This window comes from Lactuca serriola, chromosome 3 (assembly GCF_051521515.1).
Source record: "Lactuca serriola cultivar US96UC23 chromosome 3, Lser_US96UC23_V15, whole genome shotgun sequence".
In the NCBI taxonomy this organism is placed as follows: Eukaryota; Viridiplantae; Streptophyta; class Magnoliopsida; order Asterales; family Asteraceae; genus Lactuca; species Lactuca serriola.
In genome coordinates, this window is record NC_136410.1 from 219,416,882 (window position 1) to 219,441,280 (window position 24,399).

At 40.6% G+C, this 24,399-nt stretch overlaps 2 pseudogenes; both read right to left on the reverse strand.

The window, feature by feature from the left end:
• Window positions 1-21,613: 21,613 nt before the first annotated feature.
• LOC145096551 (5S ribosomal RNA) lies at window positions 21,614-21,731 on the reverse strand (annotated as a pseudogene).
• Window positions 21,732-21,927: 196 nt separating this feature from the next.
• Window positions 21,928-22,045, reverse strand: LOC145096552 (5S ribosomal RNA; annotated as a pseudogene).
• Window positions 22,046-24,399: the final 2,354 nt, after the last annotated feature.

Genomic DNA, 24,399 nt, shown 5'->3' on the forward strand with positions numbered 1-24,399 from the left:
TTTGCTTATAGAAAATCCCATATTTTCTACTAACATAAATGTAGCCTTCTAACAAGACAAATGTTTGTTTCTAGAAAATGTATGTACGTGTAAAATAACCAATATGTTTGAAAACCTCGTAAATCAGTGTATTTTTAATACCTCATGTGAGTTTTATAACCATACTATTGACTCAGAATGCCTATACACAACGTTCTTAAGGCGTTGGAATGTTTTGACATTTGTCACCCTAAATGGTGGACTGTAGCTAACAGTCAAGGCGCGGGTTGTCAAGCCCGTATAGATCTATACACAAACACCATGCTCCCCCTCCTAGGGATTCTGGTATATAATACATGACTTGAAATGTGTACTCGAACGTACGTGAAGTTAATGTCTCACATATCTTAGTATAAAAACAGATTTACGTGTTAAAATGTTCATTTTTTCTTGTATATGAAAGTGACTTCTTGAAAATCTTGTTTCTAGTATGTAAAAGTTAGCAATATTCTCGTAAAACTATACCTATTATAGCTTTCTAAAAGTGTGTCTCATTTGTTTAGAAATCCCTAGAAAATGAATCACTTGATATGAAAGTATAGATTTTTATAGTGTTTAAGATAGACACATATACATATAATCTAAGCAAAATGTTTAGTTTATACATGAATGACAACAATTTATATTTCAAAAGATAGAATGCTATTGTAATATATTTTATATACGAGAGTTCCCTATAAAGTTTATAAATCACATATGATTCTATTTAATAAAAGTGTATAATAAAACTTTATATATAACACCCGATAATAATCGTGTGTTTTACTTGTATTCCCCCCTTGAAAGCATATAAAAGCATTTAGAATATTTAAAAGGGTTAATTAAGGGGTATGAACTCACTTGAAAGATCGAGGAAAGGTGAGATGAAAACCGGGCAGAATTTCTTCTCGGCAAAACAGATTTTCTCGGGATTCTCGGGAATCTCGGGAGCACAAACGACCTTCGGGACTTGAGCAAAATGACCGGGGCTTCGGGTTAGCACGGTCACGGGAAACAAAGCATCAACGCAAGAGAAATGAGAGAGAAAGGCAATTTTCTTCGGAACCCTCGCATCCCTTTTATAGGGGTTGGGAACCGCCTCGGTACGCGGGGCGTACGAGGGTACGCTGGGCGTACGCGTACGTCACGCATGACCGGATCCTCGACTGCCTCGGACTCGGATGGGACGGGCTACTAGCTTCGCATAGGGCGAGACGTGGACCATCCGAAGCCTAGCCCTTAAGTACGCGGGGCGTACGAGGGTACGCTGGGCGTAACTCGGATAGGCTTGCTGACTCCCCTTCGGATAATACCAAGGATTAATAATTAAATTTATATTTTATTTAATTAATAAACTTCTTAAATTCATATCTTCTTCATACGAACTCCGTTTTCGATATTCTTTATATCCACACGTAGGTGAGACTACAGTCTACAACTTTCGTTTAGACTCCGTCGGCAAATTTTGAAATTTTTTTTATTATTTATTTTTAAAATGTCGCGTTTAAGAGAATTTCATTAGAAATTCATAACTTCTTTATCTGACGTCAGTTTTTGCCAGACTTTTTACCGATGAATTACCATTGTCGAGACCTTCGATTCTCGTTTAGGTCATTCCGGCCAAAAGTCGCTCGATCTCCGATTCGAGTTTTTAGCTGTCTGCTGCTAAGCCGAACTTGGAAAAATCATAACTTCAATATACGAAGTCGGATTTGGGCGTTCTTTTTACGTACGATCAGGGTTTAATGACATCAAACATAGTAGGTAATTAAAATAGAAACTTATTGGACATTTTATTTTCAAACTTAATTTCATTAACTCAAAAGTGGTTACAATACTTGACTTTTTAGGTCATTACAAAGAGTTGAAATATCGGGTTGTCACATCATCCCCCCGTTAGAGGGAATTTCGTCCCGAAATTTAAAGTAGTAAAGATACTAGTGAATACGAAAAAGATGAGGGTACTTTTGTTTCATCTGATCTTCGCGTTCCCATGTGAATTCAGGTCCCCGCTTCGCATTCCAGCGAACCTTCACAATGGGTATGCGACTTTGTTTCGTTTGTTTGACCTCTCGGTCCATAATTTCTACCGGTTCTTCCACAAAGTTGAGGCTCTCATTGATCTCGATCTCGTCGAGTGGAATAACAAGAGTCTCATTGGACATACACTTTTTCAAGTTCGAGACATGGAAGGTTGGATGTATGTTACTAAGTTCACGCGGTAGATTAAGCTTGTAAGCCACAGGGCCGATTCTAGCAAGAATCTCGAAAGGCCCTATGTATCTTGGATTTAGTTTTCCACGCTTTCCAAAGTGTATTAAGCCCTTCCACGGTGAGACCTTCAATAAAACGTGGTCTCCTACCTGGAATTCCAAAGGTTTCCTCCTTTGGTCAGCGTAGCTTTTCTGTCGGTCTCTAGAGGCTTTCAACCGTTCACGAATTTGAACGGTCTTCTCTGTCGTTTCCCGTATGATTTCCGGACCGGTGAGAGTACTTTCAGGAACTCATCCTCTAGCTAATTGGGTGTCGCCAACTTTAGTCCAGCACAGAGGGGATCTGCACTTTCGACCATAGAGGGCTTCAAACGGAGCAGCCTTTATGCTTGTATGATAAGTATTGTTGTATGAAAACTTGACAAGGGGTAAATGGATGTCCCATGCCTTTCCAAAGTCAATCACACAAGCTCTCAGCATATCTTCCAAAGTTTGTATTGTTCTCTCACTTTGCCCGTCTGTTTGTGGGTGGTAGGCTGTACTTATGTCTAGCCTAGTCCCCAGGGAACTTTGTAGTGACTGCCAGAATCTTGAAGTGAATCTACTATCTCTATCGGAGATAATGGATATCGGAACACCATGCAGTCGCACTATTTCCCTTAAATAAGTTCTTGTAAGCTTTTCCATCTTGTCAGTCTCCTTGATTGGTAGGAAATGCGCGGATTTGGTCAATTTGTCGACGATGACCCATATGGTATCGAGTCCACCCATCGTCTTGGGCAACTTGGTTATGAAGTCTATAGTAATCCGTTCCCATTTCCATTCCGGTATCTCCGGCTGTTACAGTAATCCTGACGGTTTCTGATACTCGGCCTTAACCTTTGTGCAAGTAAGGCATTTACTTACGAAGGTAGCAATTTCTGCTTTCATGTTAGGCCACCAGTACAGTTTCTTAAGATCCAGATACATTTTATCCGAACCTGGGTGAACGGAATATCTCGTGTTGTGTGCTTCGTTCATGACTACGTCTCTGAAACCATCATGTTTCGGTGTCCAGATTCGATCCATGAGATAATACGCGCCACCACCCTTGATTTCTAGATTCTTTTCCATTCCTCTCAGGGATTCACCCGCCACATTTTTAGGTTGTAACGCTTCCAGTTGAGCCTCCTTAATTTGTGTGGATAAGTGGGAATGGATAGTCATAGACAGAGATTTGACTCTCCGCCTAGTGTATTCTTTTCGGCTGAGAGCGTAAGCTACCACGTTGGCCTTGCCAGGATGATAACGAATTTCACATTCGTAGTCATTGAGTAACTCGACCCATCGTCGTTGTCTCATGTTGAGTTCCTTCTGATCAAAAATGTGTTGAAGGCTCTTGTGATCGGTGAAAATAGTACTCTTTGTTCCATATAAGTAGTGTCTCCAGATCTTCAGAGCAAATACCACTGCTCCTAACTCAAGATCGTGTGTCGTATAGTTCACTTCGTGTGTCTTAAGCTGTCGGGAGGCATAAGCAATAACCTTCCCTCTCTGCATAAGAACACAACCAAGTCCTTGGTTTGATGCATCGCAATACACTACAAAATCTTCTATCCCTTCGGGAAGGGATAGTATCGGTGCGGTGCACAAGGCCTGTTTCAGTGTTTGGAACGCCTTCTCTTGTTTCGCTTCCCAGTCAAAGGCCACGCCTTTCTGGGTCAATGTAGTAAGAGGTTTCGCAATGCTAGAGAAGTTCTTTATGAATCTGCGATAGTAGCCAGCGAGACCTAGAAATTGATGAATTTCTGTAGGTGTCTTTGGTGCCGACCAGTTCTCAATGGCCTTAATCTTGGAGGGGTCCATGTGTATCCCCTTCTCCCTAACAACGTGGCCCAAAAATTCGACTCTCCGAATCCAAAATTCGCATTTAGAGAACTTCGCATAGAGCTTCTCCGATCGCAATGTTTCTAAGACTTTTCGCAAGTGCTGACTATGCTCTTCCTTACTTCGGGAGTAGATAAGTATATCATCGATGAAGACGATGACGAATTGATCTAAGTAAGGACGGCACACCCTATTCATTAGGTCCATAAATACTGCTGGTGCGTTGGTTAATCCAAACGGCATCACTACAAATTCGTAGTGTCCGTAACGAGTTCGGAAGGCTGTCTTGGCAATATCCCCTTCTAGCACTCGTAATTGGTGATATCCGGATCGTAGATCTATCTTTGAGAAGTAGTTTTCTCCTTGAAGTTGATCAAATAGGTCGTCAATACGGGGTAGAGGATAGCGATTTTTGACAGTAAGTTTGTTCAGTTCTCTGTAGTCAATGCACATGCGAAACGATTCGTCTTTCTTCTTTAAAAACAGGACCGGTGCTCCCTAAGGTGAGAAACTTGGTCTAATGAATCCTTTTTGAAGGAGTTCGTTAAGCTGACTGGAAAGTTCTTGCATCTCTGCTGGTGCTAGGCGATAAGGCGACTTCGCTACTGGGGTAGCCCCTGGAACTAAGTCGATTCTAAACTCGACTTGGCGTTGTGGTGGTAATCCCGGTAGTTCTTCTGGAAAGATATCGGGAAAGTCGCGTACTTCAGGAATGCTCTTGATGTCTCTTAATTACTGACTCGTATCAACGATGTGCGCAAGAAATGCATGATAATTCTTTCGCAAACACTTTCGAGCTTGGATGCACGAAATGATGCGAAGGTTTGTACTTGATTTGTCACCGTAAATCACTAATGTTTCGTCGTTAGGAAGACTAAGACGAACTGCTTTTTCAAAGCATAGGATGTTGGCGCGAAAAAGACATAACCAATCCATGCCGACTATGACGTCGAAACTTTTTATTTGGGCCGGCATGAGGTTGATTGGGAAAAATGACCGTCTAAAGTTAACGTACAGTCCATGTATATGCAGTTAGTGTTTTCCGTTTTTCCATTGGCCATCTCTATAGTGAATGATTTTTCTAACTTGCTAGGTTTATGTTTAAGTAAGTGAATAAAGTTTTGACTCACGAAGCTTCTCTCTGCTCCACTATCGAATAATATGCATGCATATGAATTTTCGAGAAGGAACGTACCAGCAACTATAGTCGGATCAACTACGGCTTCATCGTGGCCTATAGCCAAAACACGTCCCACCCCGCCGGTATTTGCTGCCTTTAGGCAGTTTCTCTTGTAGTGGCCCACCTCGCCACAACCGTAGCAAGTTTGGCCTACACCCGTGCTGGGAACCTGAGTGATCGGCTTTGCGGGATCCTTGCAGAAACGGATAGTGTGTCCCTCTCTGTTGCAGTTGGAACATTGCATTTCCCGACAAGGTCCATGATGGTGATAAGTGCATTTGGTGCACTTTGGAAGGTTACCCCCATAAGGCTTTGTTGGGTATGGATTCGTAGGAACGGTAGTAGGTACAGTAGCAGCATTCACTAAAACCAGTTGTTGTTTCTTTGCGGATTCTTGGGAAGACACACCCTTCCCTTTATTCCATACTCTCTTCCTGTTATTGTTGTTGTTGTTTCCTTTTTGTGGTTCTGGTGTAGCAACCGTTGAGTTCTGATGACCTCCGAAATCAACAAGAGATTGTGCCAGTTCCTTGGCACTTTCAAAAGTGTCAGGTTTTGAAGCTAACACGCTTGAACGAATTTGGGGCGACAGTCCCCAAATGTATCTCTCTATTTTCTTGCTCTCCGGAGCAATCATATCTGGGCAAAGGATTGCCAGATCGCAGAATCTATTGGTATAAGTTGCTATGTCGGTACCAATCATTCCAAGAGTCCAGAGTTCATGCTCGAGTTTTTGAATCTCCCCTCGTGGACAGTATTCTCTCATCATCATGATTTTTAAGCTCTCCCAGCTTATGGAGTTTGCCATTATCAGGGTAAGTACCTTAACGTGGCCATTCCACCAAGTTAAAGCTCTATCAATAAGGGTGAAAGTTGCAAACTTGACTTTGCTGTGCTCGGGACAGGAGCAGATTTCAAAGACTGATTCTGTCCTTTCGATCCACTGCCTCAGAGCCATCACACCACCAGTTCCATAAAACATCCGGGGTTTGGCGTTAGTAAAGTCCTTATAGGTGCATTCTCAGGGTTGCCCATGACTCTCGCCATGGTTGGATAGGTGTGTGCAAGTTCCCAAGCCAGTAGTACTCGAGTTATTGATCTGTGACATGGCAGCTGCTACAGCTGCGGTGACTGCTGCTTGGAACATGACAGCATCAAATTGAGGAGGTGGAGGTGGTGGTGGTATAGGTGCTTCCCCACCGTTGTTCCGCCTTGGGTTCCTATGCGGAGGCATCCTTCAACTATAGGTTGAAAAGATAAAGATAAGAATTCCATAGCATAGAAACTGTATGTGTCTCATGAACTAAATTGCTATAGCCCAACGACAGATGATAGTATGAGTCCAAAAATAGGAGAATGAAAGTTATTTGCAAGACTGACAATATGAAACAAGCATTTGGTTTTTCCATAACTTTTTAAGGTTGAATGAAATACTCCACGTAGTAATAATAGCGCCACTTATATTAATATAATAGTTGATACAGTGATCACGAAAATTTGACCCCTATAAGGGTCTCCGGTTACAAAGTTTAAGAAAATTTAAAAACTTTTAGCCGAGGTCCTATCTTATAACAAAATTTGAGATTTTTGCAAGCACTACTTGTGACGTAGGTTGCGCTTGGAGCTTGACTCCGCATCCGATTGCTTCGATTCCATTAGACGCCTATCAAAAGCGGCTTGTTGTTCCCTCAATTCTGCGAGGGCTGCAATCATTTGTGCTTGAAATGCCTCGGTTTGGAGTTGGGCATTGTCCTGAATTCTGTCCAGCCTACGGGTGTCAGAAGTGTGAACCTGTACTTCTACGTTGACATCCCGAATCCGGCTAGCTTGAACTACGGATTGGTAGGACTGATTGGCTAGTTTGCCAACCATTACTGGGAGTGCCCGATCAGCCGAACCTCCGCCTCGGACATCGTAGAAGTCTCGGCACATGCCGTAGGGAGGGCGTAGGTTTTGTTGTTGGCTCCAATGGTGGAGGTGACTTCCCCAGACGGGAGTCGGTCCTTGAAAGTTCCTTACGAAGGCGGGAGATTGTGCGGGAGGTGGATTGATCACTTCCGGCTCTGAGTCGATACCGGAGTCATCATCCAATTCTATGGGTTCTTCGTCCTCTTCGGGATCATCTTCGATCCATCCCCCGTTGCCTTGGTTGGGATAGTAGGGGTCGTCGGGGTGGTGAAATCCAGCCATTTGACTGTACGAGAATAGGGTTATAAGAATTGAAATAAGGTTGGAACATGTAAGGATTAAACATGTAAGTTAAACTAGTTTATGTAGCAAATACTCCTGTAGTATTTAAATTCTTGTGTTTAATTCTTGTGATGTTTTGGTAAGTTTTGACTTGTTGCCTACTACGAGAAATCCTCAATATATATTGGTCCGATCTCGGACAAATATAGTTGATCACGCTATATTTGTCCCAAATCCGATTACATATATCGAGTCTTGACCGTAGTGTCCAACTTGTCTAAATACTTCTTGTATAGTAATAATCATGAAGATAATTTGTTGTATGCATGTATTTGTACTTAAATGAACTAACAATTTAAGTTAAACGTAACGCTGCTTAAGCGTAAAAACAAAAGAAAAATGTTTTGTCAGAGAGTATTAGTCCCTTAAGCATTTATAGTTTGTATATCTTATGTGGTTCGATATACTTAGTTCACTATAAACATTGCTCTGATACCAATCTGTCACACCCCCAAACCGGAACGGCGGAAACGTTCGGGGGCGGATGACTTCATGTGGTAGCATAACAAATGAATACATAGTAAAGAAAGCAATACAACCATCATATATATAATTGAAAGTTTACATTGTTAAAAGTACATGTTCAAAACCAATTACAATATGATGCCAAAATATGAATTTAAACAGACGACGCAGCGTTCCTTCTTCAAAAGCTGTTTTGATACCTGTAATTACTGAATCCTGGGACATACAAGTAGTTTTGAAAGAGTAAATCAGCATTTAAGCTGGTGAGTTTCATAAGTATTAAATGACAATGTTTGTATGAAAATGAAATGTTTTGTTTTTGTTTGTTTGCTTCTAGAAAATCCCATATTTTCTACTAACATAAATGTAGCCTTCTAACAAGACAAATGTTTGTTTCTAGAAAATGTATGTACGTGTAAAATAACCAATATGTTTGAAAACCTCGTAAATCAGTGTATTTTTAATACCTCATGTGAGTTTTATAACCATACTATTGACTCGGAATGCCTATACACAACGTTCTTCAGGCGTTGGAATGTTATGACGTTTGTCACCCCAAATGGTGGACTGTAGCTAACAGTCAAGGCGCGGGTTGTCAAGCCCGTATAGATCTATACACAAACACCATGCTCCCCCTCCAAGGGATTCTGGTATATAATACAAGACTTGAAATGTGTACTCGAACGTACGTGAAGTTAATGTCTCACATATCTTAGTATAAAAACAGATTTACGTGTTAAAATGTTCGTTTTTTCTTGTATATGAAAGTGACTTCTTGAAAATCTTGTTTCTAGTATGTAAAAGTTAGCAATATTCTCATAAAACTATACCTATTATAGCTTTCTAAAAGTGTGTCTCATTTGTTTAGAAATCCCTAGAAAATGAATCACTTGATATGAAAGTATAGATTTTTATAGTGTCTAAGATAGACACGTATACATATAATCTAAGCAAAATGTTTAGTTTATACATGAATGACAACAATTTATATTTCAAAAGATAGAATGCTATTGTAATATATTTTATATACGAGAGTTCCCTATAAAGTTTATAAATCACATATGATTCTATTTAATAAAAGTGTATAATAAAACTTTATATATAACACCCGATAATAATCGTGTGTTTTACTTGTATTCCCCCCTTGAAAGCATATAAAAGCATTTAGAATATTTAAAAGGGTTAATTAAGGGGTATGAACTCACTTGAAAGATCGAGGAAAGGTGAGATGAAAACCGGGCAGAATTTCTTCTCGGCAAAACAGATTTTCTCGGGATTCTCGGGAATCTCGGGAGCACAAACGACCTTCGGGACTTGAGAAAAATGACCGGGGCTTCGGGTTAGCACGGTCACGGGAAACGAAGCATCAACGCAAGAGAAATGAGAGAGAAAGGCAATTTTCTTCGGAACCCTCGCATCCCTTTTATAGGGGCTGGGAACCGCCTCGGTACGCGGGGCGTACGAGGGTACGCTGGGTGTACGCGTACGTCACGCATGACCGGATCCTCGACTGCCTCGGACTCGGATGGGACGGGCTACTAGCTTCGCATAGGGCGAGACGTGGACCATCCGAAGCCTAGCCCTTGAGTACGCGGGGCGTACGAGGGTACGCTGGGCGTAACTCGGATAGGCTTGCTGACTCCCCTTCGGATAATACCAAGGATTAATAATTAAATTTATATTTTATTTAATTAATAAACTTCTTAAATTCATATCTTCTTCATACGAACTCCGTTTTCGATATTCTTTATATCCACACGTAGGTGAGACTACGCTCTACAACTTTCGTTTAGACTCCGTCGGCAAATTTTGAAATTTTTTTTATTATTTATTTTTAAAATGTCGCGTTTAAGAGAATTTCGTTAGAAATTCATAACTTCTTTATCTGACGTCAGTTTTTGCCAAACTTTTTACCGATGAATTACCATTGTCGAGACCTTCGATTCTCGTTTAGGTCATTCCGGCCAAAAGTCGCTCGATCTCCGATTCGAGTTTTTAGCTGTCTGCTGCTAAGCCGAACTTGGAAAAATCATAACTTCAATATACGAAGTCGGATTTGGGCGTTCTTTTTATGTACGATCACGGTTTAATGACATCAAACATAGTAGGTAATTAAAATAGAAACTTATTGGACATTTTATTTTCAAAGTTAATTTCATTAACTCAAAAGTGGTTACAATACTTGACTTTTTAGGTCATTACAAAGAGTTGAAATATCGGGTTGTCACATACGAGGCGGTCCATTCAGGCTGGGCTCACTATGCATGTTATTTGCTTATATGTTTATATGATATGGCTATATCAGTATGGCGTTGGTATTTTGGGGGTAACTCACTAAGCCTTTGAGCTTAAATTTATCGATTATTGTTTCAGGTACAACGGATGATCGCGGGAAGGCGAAGGCGTGACTATACACTTCATCGATTTATGATTATGATTTCTGGGAGCTATGATATGAAACTATTTTGAAAACACTTGGTAATAATTAATGGTTTTTAATCGGTTGAAAAAGTTTTAAATTGGCTTGAATTTTTATGGATGTTATAATTACTCTCTTAGGTTAGGTATATTCCTTAACATACGAACATTTGGTTATACATATATGCATATATAAATCGAACCCTCAGATGCTAATACAACATAAGGTTTTAGGTCAAACACCTCAGCTAAGTTGGTTGTACATGGGCCGAACCACAACTAGACGTAGATTGATCACATATGTTTAATTATGGTTAGACCGATGCACAATCAAGCTTAGATTCAGTGGTTAGTCGACTAAAACGCTTGAAATCCACATTATTTAAAGAAAATCAATGTTCGAAACTCTTAAGAACTCTAAAAAAGTTTAATGAACACCATACGAATATTTGATAAATATTTACTTCAAATCTTTAGGAAACTTTAAGTATCATAAGCATAAATCATGTTCGAATTTTATCTGGAAATACTAATTACTTAACTATGATATCTTACGAATGCATCTGTTAGACCTCGTAGGTATACTTTGAAAAATATACGCACCTTCGCGAATCATTTTGAATGCGGCTTAGGTATTCAATCAGTCCATTTTGTTATGTTGCGAGCCCTCTGACTTGTGTTTGAACCATCCGAGTTCGAATGAAGGACACCCACACTTACCCTTCGTCTTTTATGACCTTTTTTTGAAGGAGAGTAAAGTAGACTCAATAAAAACGTGAAACATGAAATTGTTAGGAATCTTGTCTACTTTCCAAAATATCTTGATTTAAATAAATCAGAACTTCAGAACTCAAAGTTTTGTCAAAATATCGGGTAGTAGTTAACTTTCTCTGTAGCATTTCTTCATAAATTTGCACAATTTGTCCCAATACTTGGCGGTTTCTTTTCACTCATTCCAAGTGTAAAATTTCACCCTTGGTGGTACTGTAAAAGTTTGCTACATCTAATACTCATAGTAGAGTCAATCTCAGGCAAACTCATGCCAGTTCTACACATTTGGCATAATTTTTACCCTATCGCTTATATCTAAAATGGTATCTTCGTGCAATTCATTTCTCTTGAATCAATTGTAATGGGGAAAAGTAATGTCTCACAAGATATCAGTGAGTGATCGTCCAACACCAGCACAATCGCCTGACGCAACTACGATCGAGATAACGATCGAACAACAAGTAGCTAACACTTTGGACCAATTACAAAGTCAACATGAACAACGAATCTGAAGAAGGTAGATTTTGAAAGAACAAACATGGAAGTAAAAGTGACGTCAATATAGATCCTTCTATGATGTTGAAGGGATTGTATGAATGACTCTTTGGATTAAAAAGATGGAATCAGTATTTCATGACAGCTCCTTTGCAGAAAAGCTATCGTGTTAAGTTGTCACCTACATTTTTAAGGACATAAATTTTACCAAGTAGAACTATTATGTGTAAAAGCTATCATAAACATAAGCATACCATACAATAATTTGACATAATAATAAATTAAAATATACTAGTAACAACGTCTGATGCTGCCCTGGCCTCCTCTGTTGTGAGTTGGAACACACGAACTCGAGCCCTCGAGGTCTCCGCTCTGCCCCGACATCCATTCATGATCCTCAAAGTAGCTGGTGGTAGAGGCTACACCGGTCTCAATGCGAGCAAAAGGTAGTTGGCCTTCACATGGCTGACCTGATCACAGTGATAGCAAATTTTGGTTCTCGGTACTGGGGCTTGCTGATGATAATCCCTAGCAATATGGCCCTCCCTGCCACATTTGTGGTACCCCGAAGAAAACTGACAAACACCCTCATGAATCTTGCCACACTTTCCACAAGAGCAACCCCTCTGGCCTCCTTATCGTGAATCAGTGGGCTTGAACCACTTTGCTGTAGGTTGAGACTGAATTGGGGCCTAGCGTTGCTCCCTCGTCTAGGTCTCTATCTCAATCTCTCACCTCCTCACGACATCCTGAAGTTTGGTGAGGGTATTGTAATGCTTGGTAGACACAAATTATCGAATATCAGTCTTGAGCATGCTCAAGTATCGCGCCATCTAGGCCTGCTTCGAAGCAGCAAACTTGAGACAGACTAAAGCCCTCTTAGTAAACATCTTGGTGATCTTCATCATTGTCTCCATCATCTGCCTCAAATCCAAATACTCTTGAGCCAACCTCTCCCTCTCCACTAGGGGAACATACCTCGTGCAAAACATCTCCAAGAACTACTCGCAAGTAGCAACAGTCTTCTACTTCGGAGTATAGGAATCAGTCACCAGGTTCCACCAGTCCTTCGCGCCCAGTCGAAGGAGGTTCATGGCGCACCTGACCTTCCAGTCCTCCGGACAGGAGTAAGTGAAGAAGCATCCCTCCACATCAAAAATCCATCTCATAGCCACAATCGATTCCTTGACCCCATAAAAATTTGGGGGTTTCGTGCTGCTAAAGTCCTGATGCGAGAATGATCCTCTCCCATGAACCCCTGAAGCAACTACAACTGTGGTAGCTGCAACAATAGCAACCTCGGACACAACGATGTAGCGCTCATCAAACAACTCAATCATTGCGGTCTTACTAGACTTAAAGACCTTGGGGATGATACCCTGGACAACAACAACTACCTTAGTAGAGATCAACTCACGGATGTCATCATCTGTCAATCCCGACCTATCTTGGCCACTAACTCTAGAACCAAATCCTCTCGTGAACACCATATTGAAAATGAACCAAAATATATCATAAATGCCACAATTCATACTGCTACAGTCACCGCGGAGATACTAAATCCTTGGGGCTTGTGACTTGCTATGCATACGAGTCATGTGCTTTTAGTAGTACGGGCCCATACTACCTTCCACACCTACCTGTATTTCTCTCAATGGATCATTACAAACTACCCAAAAACAAACCACACAACTAGGATACACATACAACCTATAGTCACTCTCTTAAGAGTGGTTAATCATTCCTCATCTGATCGGCTTCTCACATAGTCACTCTGTAACGACCCAATTTTCACGTCCAAAAATTTCGTTTTTAAAACATTACTTAGAAAACATTAATAAATAAAACATTGTTTAATTAATCCATTTCGCATCGCAAACCAAATTTGAAATCCACAACATTTGAACAACCAAAATATCAGAGTATCAATCCCAGAATAAACTCATAACTGCGGAAACAAGAGTGTGTGTGATATGCCGCTACCGCGCCGGCTCCTTCCCCTTCGAAGAAGAGGTACCTGAAAACCAAAACTGAAAACCGTAAGCACGAAGCTTAGTGAGTTCCCCCACTGTACCACATACCATTTAATCTCATAACATACATATATTGTCAGGCATATCTGGGTGCCCGACCTACCCCTTCGGCCCTCTCGACCGGATATTGCCTAGCATATCTGGGTGCTGGCCTACCCTTCGGTCCTCTCGACCGGATACTGCCTAGCATATATGGGTGCTGGCCTCCCCTTCGGTCCTCTCGACCGGATACTGGGGAACTATTTCTCCCCTCTACTACTACCACATAACATGTATCACAATATCAGAATCTATCTAACATGGCTGGGTATGACTACCCCTTCGGCCCTACCGACCGAATACCTCAGGGACTATCTCCCCCTACTGTCACTAGCACATAGCATCATATCATACTAGCACATAAACATAACACAGGTAGTAGTAATCCCTAGATGAATATCACAGAGACAATCATCTACATACAACTCCTACTGGTGGGCCGACATTGTGGTCGTAGACCCACCGCTACTGGAAGGTAACTCACCTCGAAGTAGCTGCTGATCTGATCGGGAACTGACTGTCTACTGCTGCTGCTGCTACTCCGGAAATCCTCCAGGTGCAATTCCCACAACATACTCAATCAAACACTGCTAACTGTCCTTTGGGTAAAATGACCATTTTACCCCTGATCATGCCCTAAGTCAAAGTCAGAGTCAACTTTCAGTTGACCCGACTCGCCGAGTTGGCTCTCCAACTCGCTGAGTCCCTACCCAAACGATTGTCCTGAATCCCGTTTCTACTCGTCGAGTTAGGCGATGACTCGACGAGTTCTCCTTCTAAACGGATATTCAAGTCCTTCATCCTACTCGTCGAGTTGTATGAACAACTCGTCGAGTTCATCTTCATCCGATGAACACTTATGCTGCGACTCGCCGAGTTGTATGAACAGCTCGCCGAGTCCGTTCTTGATCTAAGGAGATTGCCTTGAACTCGCCGAGTCAGGGCATTGACTCGCCGAGTTCCTCCATAGATGAGTTCAACTTCCGGCTCACTGAGTCACACCCTGTGACTCACTGCTCACTCGACACTATGAAAAGGGTACAAACTCGGAGACTCGCGAACCGACTCGCCGAGTCGTTACCATGCAATTACTATATGGTCGATTCTGCTTGAATCCAGCTCTTGCCATACATAGATCCGTGATCCTAGGGCTTGATTATCACGTAAAGTTTCCAACTTTACGTGTAAATAGACAGCCATGAGGGTTTTAAGGTCCAAAATGCACCAAAAGGGGTAGATCTAGGGCTTTCATGCAATATGGTTCCAAAAAGACAGTAGATCTGAGCTCCTGGAGCTCAACCATGCCTAGATCTAAAGGTCAATCAGCTTATTACAAACCCTCAAACATACACAAGCTTGGAAATGGTTCAAAGAGGACTTTAATGGAGCTATAAGGGACAATAAGCTTACAAACAGAGGGGAAACGAGTTATACCTCAGGGGAAATGTTGGAATGACACAGAGATGCTTGGCCTCCTTCTCCTCTTCTTGATTCACTCTTCTTTCTCCTCAAAAACTTCAAGAACACCACAAAAACACTTCAAACTCACAAGGAAACAAGGCTAGAGAGAGATATAGGGCTCTGAGGGTGAATGGGGGCGAGATTGGGGCGGAATGAGAGTTTAAATAGGGTGCAAACCCCTGAAACTTAGGGTTTCATCCAACAGCGGTGACTCGTCGAGTCCGGAATATGGACTCGCCGAGTCACCAACTTAAACGTGTCCCGGGGTCCCGTCTCTACTCGACGAGTCAGACCTATGACTCGTTGAGTCCAAGGCTAAAAATGGAAAATACTCAAATAAGATTTACGTACCAGGAACCAGGTGCTACACACTCATGAAACTTCCACCAACCCTGTAGCCGCTCGTGTATACTTATCATACATAACGTTGGATTCCATAAACAGTCGAATACTTGATTCTACCCTAAGCCCACAAACAAACAAGGAACATGAAATAAGGCTAAGTCAAACATTCTCAGACTATAGAATCTTAGTTATGTACGACTATGATGCACACACTAAGCAACTACAGTAATGATGTCAATTTCATATATCATACAAGAAGTTCTCCTTGGCTATCATGCATCATACATCAGATAATTTTTATCATGCAAGTCCTGAAGATCCCTAGCTTATCACTGGCATGCAGTTCTATCATAAACATTATAAACAAATAACAGTGTGGGTAACTTAGGGAATACTTTATTGCTCCGGCTAATCGTACACATCTCATCCTTCCTTGGTTACTTTTGAAAACACAATTTTGAAAACTATTATAGATCGTTAATGTGAGTCTGGATTCACACCGATGATCATCTAATTCTTTCAAACCAGGTCTCTGATACCAACTTGTAACATCTCAAAAATCACAATAAAGTTTTCATTTTTAATTAAAGTAAAATCATTGTTTCCAACCAAAACCCAAGTCATAAGAAACCAATGTCAAGTACAAATATTCCAAAATCAATGTATCTAAATATCTCCAAAACATGTCGTTGAAGGATGTTTGCTTTCCCCTGATCATTTGAAGTACCTGAAACATAACACTTAAACCGTAAGTCAAAGTTTAGCGAGTTCCCTAAAATACCACCACAAAAACATATAACAACATGTATACTGGGCCCACAACCATCATGATGGATTACCCCTGAGCCCAGAACATGAGTCTGGCTTGCCTTTCTGGACCACAACTCACGTATGGATTGCTCCCGAGCCCACAACATAAGTCTGACATGCCTATCCGGCCCACGATGTAACGTCCCATTTTCACAACCAATATTTTTCATTTTTATTGAGGTAAAACTTTCTCGTTTATTATTCCACTATTTAAGAAAACTATTTATTCCAAATTACATTTATTAAAAATCAGAGTATCATAGAAAACACATAATATTCAATGTTGTTGATGAGTGTGTACAGTCCTGTCACACCCCAAAACCAAGAATGTCGGAAACGTTATGGGGCAGAGGACGTCATGTACAGTATCACAACAATGCAAAGTAGTAAATAAGCAACAACATCATCCCTTGCATTAATAGTATAATTTCATACAAGTCTGTTATTTAATAGTAACAAGACACCAAAACAAGTAATCAAAATAAAAGACGAGTCTAGAACACGCTCCGTCTTCTCAAAACCTGATCGACTGTACCTGTCTACTGATGACCTGAGAATATGTCACACCCCAAAACCAAGAACGGCGGAAACGTTCTGGGGTGGAGGACGTCATGTACAGTATCACAACAGTGTAAAGTAGTAAACAAGCAACAACATCATCCATTGCATTAAAGTAAAGTTTTAATACATGTGTGTTCTTTTATTGTAGTAAGACACCAAAATATACAATCAAAATAAAAGACGAGTCTTGTCTGTGCTCCATCTTCTCAAAACCTGGCCATTGTACATGTCTACTGGTGACCTGAGAATACAAGTTATTTTGAAAGCGAGTATCAGCCTAAAGCTGGTGAATTCATAAGTATTTAAGTGTCATTGCCTTGTTTTGGAAAGTTGTTATGAATGTCATGTAAATCTTTAAATGAAACAGTTGATATAAGTATGAAAACCCTAGAAAATCCCTTATTTCCTACTAGTATGAAATGTAGCCTTCTACCAAGACTCAAATGTTTTGTAAGTAAAAATGATAGTTTTTCCTTCCTTTTTGGCTATTACTAACAGTACTTAGTCTAACTCATTGTTTATGTGAATGTATCACAAAATAAAGTAATAGGAATAATGTAAGCATGTAATTGTTATCCTTTTGTATTAGGATTAACACGACATCGCGATTAGCAAAATGTATAACCTTTGAACATCCGTAGATTGTTCAATTTTCCTCTGTAGCTACAACAAGTTTAAGGAAGGGTTAGTCCCGTAAAGGTACTCCAAGTATAAGTATTAATCATAGGCATCCGTAGATGTTCATTTACCTCTGTAGCGAATAGTAGGCCAAATGAATGGTTAGTCCCGTAAAGGTACCCTTAATATAAGTAATAACTGTAGGCATCCGTAGATGTCCATCTACCACTGTTGCTAACATGTAGGTTTCGGAATGGTTAGTCCCGTCTAGATATCCCGTTGAATTGGGATAGGTAGGACAATTTACACAGAAGGTACTAATAAATCATCCTAGTGAATTGAGGTACAAGTATCCATGTAAGTTTATACAGGTAAATGTATATACGTAAAGGTACTCATGTAAGCGTATTCATGTAACATGTAATGTATAGTATAGACTCATGAATGAACTGACTCTGATGTAATTCCTTGTAATAGGAATAATGTTTTGTATCTTCTAACTATCCCTATAATAGTTAACTGGAAGGTAATTGGTTGTCCAAGCAGGTTTATACACCCTTGCTACACAAGAGTGTGGGAAACTGAATGAAGGATGAAAACTATAACATCAATACATATATAAGAACATAAGTGTATAGATATAGTTTTGTTCAAGAAGGTAAAAATGGTTTTGTAAGACATCTAAGAGTTTTAAACAATAATTAACAATGACTTGATGTCATTTTAATAAGCATTTCAAAACTAATACTTTTGTTACCAAGGTATTTTAAGATAGAAAACCATTTCATGCATCACATTTTGAAGTATGTGAAAACTGCTGGATGAAAACACAGTTATAAAATACATATGAGTGATTTAATAACATACTGTTTTCTACCTGTATTCCCCCCCCCCTCATTAAAGCATTTAAAATCATTTAAAACATTGATTAAGGGGTATGAACTCACCTGAAGATGGTGGTTTGGATGAACTGAACGGTGTAGGATTGTTAGGTGTCAAGTGAGGACTTGTCCACACACTATGATCCTAATGAACATATAATCACACATATATGCACCCAATTAGTCTTAAAATACTAATTTAAAATGTTAAGACATCCTAGAACATTATAAACACTTTATATAAGTGTTATAAGCCCTGAGGATTGCATCTAAGTTGTTGTGGGACAAGGCTACTGGGTTTAGGGTTCCAAAGGACCCTATACATGAGTTTACTCTCCAATAAACCTTACACAAGGAGTTTATGGTCGTAAACTCTTGAGCTTACGGCTGTAAGATCCTAGGCTTAGTGACATTTGGTGTTTTGAAGTTCTAAATGATCCCTAGAAGCATTCCTACTTGGTGTTTTAATCCTTGGAAGAGTTTAGGGCTTAAATACACTCCTTTGAGGAGTTCACGACCCTGGGACCATTTCCCTTAGAGATTACGACCGTAATCTCTCATGGGGATGGGTTTTTGATGTTTTAAAGTGCTTAATTTAACTAGGAGTAAATCTAGGTAATTGTCCAAGGCTTTAGAAGTGAATAAGGCACTCTTTGGCCCTTGAGTTTGGAGTTCACGGTCCAAGAACTTCTTGGGCCATGAACACCATACTCTTGGTGTTCATGGATGATCTCTAGTCTTTTAAACACTAACATACAAGTCTAAGGTGGTTACTTATCAAGGGGTAGATACTAGGCATCAATTTACCCTCATAAAAGAGTTTACTCCCCAAGATGTTCTTGGGCGGTAAACTTTCGAATCTAGCTGTTTTGTTATGAAATCAATGTTATTAAGCACATTATAAGCCATATAGTACAATTAGAGAGAGGTACTCACGATTTGGGATGAATACCTGAAGATCCGAGAGAGAGAAAATGGCTTTTCTCTAGTTGGAAATGTAACCAATGAATGAATATGGCTCAGAATTCTATATATAGTCCTGGGATTTTTGGCAGAAAATATTTTATTCCCGAAATGAACTCTAATATAATAGATTTTTGGAATAACAGAGTTGCACAAAACCCTAGTGCATCCACTCTCCTGATATCTCCTTAAGTGTAAACCCTGAAATACTCAAACTTATACGGAAAAGTCTGAAAATTTACTGCGACTGTTCTAACTTCTATTGACTTGATAATGTTCGTACAGAATGGAAATTTCGGGTTGTCACAGAATACAAGTTATTTTGAAAGCGTAGATCAACATTAAAGCTGGTGAGTTCATAAGTATTTAGTGTCAATGTTTGTGTAAGTTTACTGAAAATGTTTGTAAATGATCCTAGTAAGTGCTATAAATGTTTCTAGTAAATGTATGAAAACTCCTAGAAAATCTTATATTTCCTACTAGTATATAAAGTAGTCTTCTACCAAGACCCTACCATTTTGTACGTTTGTTTCTCTGTAAAAGTGGATGTTTTTCCCAAGTATGACTAATATTACCAAAATATAGTTTTATATTACCCTTTATGTCAGAAGATCACAATTTGAATACAATGGGAAAATGTATATGTGTACTACAATATTATTTGTATTCGTATGAGAAGGAATGAAAGTGGCCCAGGATCGACAAAAGTTCTATGTAGAAAAGAGAAGATGACCTATAGAATTCTAGGAGAGTGAATTCGTAATACTGAAGGTATCAACATGGAAAGGAACTGTATGATTTAGAAAGAAAGAAAAACTAAGTCCTAGATTTGTTGGTCCTTTCAAAATCATTCAGAAAATTGGTAAACAAACATACCACTTGGAATTGCCTGAAGATTTGGTAGGTATTCATGATGTATTTCATGTGAGTTATCTATGCAAATGCTTGAGCGTATATGATGAAACGATTTCGTTATCCTAAGAGAAAGTGGATAATAAGTTAAGATATGTAGAAAAAAAACCCTGAAAAGATCGTAAACGAATGAATGACTAATCTATGAAATAAAGAAATGAAGTTGGTGCTTGTCAAGTGGAAGCACCATCGAGGCCCAAATTATACTTGGGAAAATAAGAATGAGATAAGTGTGAAATATCCTCATTTATTTTAATCGTTATGATTTCGGGGACGAAATCCTCAAAAGGATGAGGTATTTGTAACATACACGTTTTGAAATCGTGTATTGTAAATTATAAAAGAGAATAATATTATGAAATATTATGTGAAATTAAGTGTTGAGTTCTAACGGATAGTTTTTACTAGAAATGAAGTAAAACTATGTTTAAAATCACTCGGAAAATATTGGAAGTCTTATGAGATTCCAATTAAAAGCCAAATAGTGAAATTTAGCGAAAATATAAATTTTGAAATAAGTACAATTTTATTATTGAAAGTTGTAAATAATCTTGTTAGAAACTTGTAGGCGAAAACCTCATCGAAATCCGAGTTATGACGAATAAGTTATGACCAATCGAAGATTCGCGACAAAACCGGCACGACGCCGAATGACGTAAAAAGTGAGTTTTTGATAAACTACTTTTTAGCCTTAGTAATCTGAATGGAAGTCGTAGTACTCATTAAACCGAGAAGTTCGATAAAAAGAACGCCAAAATCTGACTTCGTATGAAGAAGTTATTATTTTCTAAGTTTCAGCTTAGCAGTAGATAGCTAAAAACTCGAATTTTAGATCGAGTGATTTTTAGTAGACACGACCTAAACGAGAATTCAAGATCTCGTCAATAGCAGTACAACGGTAAAAAGTTTGACGAAAGCGGACGTCGGATGAAGAAGTTATGAATTTTTAACGGATTTACCAGTCCCGGTCTGTTAAAAATAATAATATAAAAATAAAGTCAAAATTTTCCGACGAATTCTAAACGAAAGTTGTAGAGCATAATTTTCTCTACGCGTGCATATAAAGAACGTAAAAAACGAAGCCCGTATGAGAGAGTTATTGATTTTACAAGATTGGGCACATTTTACGATAATTTTCGCATGAATAGTGTTCGATCCACGTGGCGTCTTCTGATTGGACCGCAGCCTCGCGTGGCACCCGTTGATTGGTCCGAAGTCATCACCCTCTTTCCCCATTAGACCAAACTTTGGTCCACTTAGAAGCTTCCATGTAACATCCCCCTCTGGCACGTATCACAATATTGTCCGCTTTGGGCCACTCGACACGAGGACTTCCCAGGGGGTCACCCATCCTGGTACTACTCCCGCCCGAGCACGCTTAACTGCAGAGTTCTTATGGGATCTGCTGCCCTCACGGCTTTAAAACGCGTTGTCATAGGGAAGGTATCCACACCCCTTATAAGGAATGCTTAGTTCTCCTTCCCAGCCGATGTGGGATCAGATCTAACCCACTTTCACCCCCCATTATAGGGTTCGACGTCCCCGTCGAACACATCGACCCGTGCCCTGGCTCTGATACCATTTGTAACATCCCCCTCTGGCACGTATCACAATATTGTCCGCTTTGGGCCACTCGACACGAGGACTTCCCAGGGGGTCACCCATCCTGGTACTACTCCCGCCCGAGCACGCTTAACTGCAGAGTTCTTATGGGATCTGCTGCCCTCACGGCTTTAAAACGCGTTGTCATAGGGAAGGTATCCACACCCCTTATAAGGAATGCTTAGTTCTCCTTCCCAGCCGATGTGGGATCAGATCTAACCCACTTAGTATACTCGAATTCTTACCTGGATGTTGTATTCTCTGTGTCCCCAATCCATCACTTGTAACGCCCAAAATTTCAAAACAATTAAAACTTTTCAAAATCATCCATTTTATTAACGTTGTTACAAAAAGGCTTTCAATACATTATTAAACAGAGTAATTTCTCAGGTTCATATCATAAAACACCAACGCGAGGAACGGTACGATCACGCCTTTGCCTTGCCACAGACTCTTGAGAACCTGAAACATAAAACCACAACTGTAAGCCCGAAAGCTTAATGAGATACCCCCAAAATACCAACCACATATACGCCTTTCCAGGCCCTGACCTTCCGGTCCATGTGTCTCAGGGGACTTCCGTCCCTGCTGGGTAAACCTTCCGGTCCTACCCACGCCGACCTTCCGATCCATCACACAACATATTGCCTTCCGGCCCACAACATATTGCCTTCCGGCCCATAACATATTGCCTTCCAGCCCATAACATATTGCCTTCCGGCCCATAAGCATAAAATGCATTTATAACATAACAATTAATCATATAGCAGTTCATAGACAACAATCGATCAACAGATCACATATCATAGCATTACTCTAACAAGATACCGGTCTAGCCGGTCACTATCATAACATTACCCTATGAATCAGTCAACATACTAAATGCATACATACGCCTTTCTAGGCCATGACCTTCCGGTCCACATAGCAATGCCTTCCGGCCCATAACATGTAATGCCTTCCGGCCTATATCATAACAATGACAACTACCCGGATTTCCATCCGATAAAAAGGGTCGGCCTTGGTGCCATAACCCTAGCGATATAGTGAGGATAACTCACCTCGAAACTGCCGACTGAACAAATAGCTCAAGCTGCTCCGATCACTGATACGATCTCCACCTCTGGACAGCCACCAATGCACTGAACTCAAACAATAACAACAATTACCAAAATACCCCTGGACCCACTGGTCAATCCTTGGTCAAAGCAAGGTCAAAGTCAACCCCTGACTGACCCTACTCGCCGAGTCAACCCTATGACTCGCCGAGTCCCCATACTCAGAACTTCACTCAACCCGCGACCTAACTCGCCGAGTCACCCCAAGACTCGCCGAGTTCAACCACTCTGAGTCCACTCGCCCTTAACTCACCGATTCCTTAAGATTCCCTTTCTACACGTCGAGTATCCCCCTTGACTCGACGAGTTCCTCCTGGACGAATCGCGGGGCCACCCCGACTCAACTCGCCGAGTCTGAAGAACAACTCGACGAGTCCCAGTTAATCTTCAAGCTACTCGCTGAGTCTGTTCATCGGACTCGGCGAGTCCATGCCATGCAACCGCTCAAACTGCCTTCTAAGGTCAGAACTGCTCCGGCCATTCATAGGTCTGGCCTTCCTAGGCTGATCCATCACGTAAAGTCCTCATTTCAGTGCTCATGCTACACCCTATGATTCATAATTTACATTTTGACCTAAGGCATAAAGATTCCAATCCAAAACCTTCATCAATTCCCGAAATGCACAGACATGGGACATTCTGGACCTCCAAAGGTCCCAATACAGGGTTACAATCGATTAGGGGACTAGGGTAACATTCAATCTATTCACAAAAGGGTTCCATAAACCCTAATTCCATAATCACATTAACATAGTAGAGTATACTCGAATTCTTACCTGGATGTTGTATTCTCTGTGTCCCCAATCCTCAGAATGTGACTCCCTTGCTATTCCTTTAGCCAATCCCTTCTCTTCCTTGCACAACAACTCTTCTATAATCAACAATGGCCTATAATCCTTGCTCCAGATGCACACAATCGATTTAGGGTTCTTCTCAGAAGGCTAAAATGAACAATGACGGCCAATAAGTCCCTTTTATACGTCCCAAACCTGAACGGTTAGGGTTTTCGCTAAACAGCGTAGACTCGCCGAGTCCATATCTGGACTCGTCGAGTCCAGTCGCGAACCCGCGACCAAGTCTGCGATCCTACTCGGCGAGTCTAGGCTCCAACTCGCCGAGTCCCCTCTTAAATCACCCCAAAAACATAATTTAACAATACCTGAGATTCCGGGCTGTTACAATTCTCCCCCACTAGGATTAGACTTCGCCCTCGAAGTCTCACTCTGAAAATAGATCCGGATGTTGCTCCCGCATCTCACGTTCCGGCTCCCAAGTCATTTCCGATCCCTTCCGGTGTTGCCACTGAACCAACACCAGAGGTACCTCCTTGTTCCTCAGAACCTTGATCTTCCGATCCCTGATAGTCACTGGTCTCTCAGC